General features: G+C 44.9%; 1 protein-coding gene across 2 annotated transcripts in view; it reads right to left on the bottom strand.

The window, feature by feature from the left end:
- The window catches only part of cxxc5a (CXXC finger protein 5a), a 23,381-nt gene extending 22,545 nt beyond the window's left edge, over positions 1 to 836 (bottom strand). The window contains exons 1-2 of one of the 2 annotated variants that reach the window (XM_086226469.1): positions 327 to 836; positions 140 to 197 (exon numbers count right to left, since the gene is read on the bottom strand). The gene's annotated coding sequence lies outside the window, so the exon portion shown is untranslated. Of the gene's footprint in view, positions 1 to 139 lie in introns of both variants that reach the window. The other variant, XM_086226470.1, reaches the window with a different exon arrangement.

The following is an 836-nucleotide window of genomic DNA, read 5'->3' as shown; positions in this document are numbered from 1 at the left end:
TATCCTATATGAAGATGACATCCCAACTTTGAGCAGACTTCAACAAAGTATGATGCCCCCTCCATCCCACATCCCCTCCTCCCTCCCCTTCCATGTATCTGCATATTTGCAAACATGGGCCCGTTTTATTCGCACCTACCAGAGCAGATCCTAGCAGAGGGGAGGGCTCCCACAGTCCGAGCGGTCCGTCTCTCAGCCTGCCGTTCGGAATGGTGACAAAAAAGAAAAAGGGGCAGGGGGGGAAAAAAAGCTTATTGTCCAAAAACACAATCCTACAGAGTGTCTGTCTGTTGGTAACAAATGTGAAAAGAAAAAAAAATATTCACCGTCAGTTGTTTTGTAAAAGCGTACTTTCTCAGCGACTGAACGCGTGGGTTCCCCGAGCTTTCTCGGTCCTTGCAATCCCACCTCTACAACCCCGCTTGCAGAGAGGAACATGCAAACACATTTCATAGATTTTTGGAGCTTCGCGGAAAAACCGAAGTGGACTTTTGCGACTGGGCGCGCTTCAGCCGCGCGGCTCCGTGTGACTTCAGATCAGCTGAGGGGAGGAGAGGTGTAGAGTCGGAATAAAAGTCTGGTAGAGGAAATGGTTGTGCTCTCCCTGTAGGTTTATAATCCATAACATGCCCTAATATATGTAGAGCATTTGATTTATCCATAGACAAATACAAAAAAATACTATTACAAAATACGAGTAATTGAATACCTTGAAATGTTTAAATCTGCAGAGTCACCGTGTTGAGACAGGTGTGATTAATTTTATTAAGTGCAAAACCTCTCCACATTTCTTCATAAAGAAGGGTGCTAAAGGGTAAACACACCTATCAGTTCAT

The sequence above is a fragment of the Aulostomus chinensis genome, chromosome 15 (assembly GCF_037954235.1).
Source record: "Aulostomus chinensis isolate RoL2024-O1b breed Wild chromosome 15, RoL_Achi_v1.0, whole genome shotgun sequence".
Taxonomy (NCBI): Eukaryota; Metazoa; Chordata; class Actinopteri; order Syngnathiformes; family Aulostomidae; genus Aulostomus; species Aulostomus chinensis.
The sequence above is the reverse complement of the archived record's forward strand: the minus strand, read 5'-3'. Positions and strand labels throughout refer to the sequence as shown.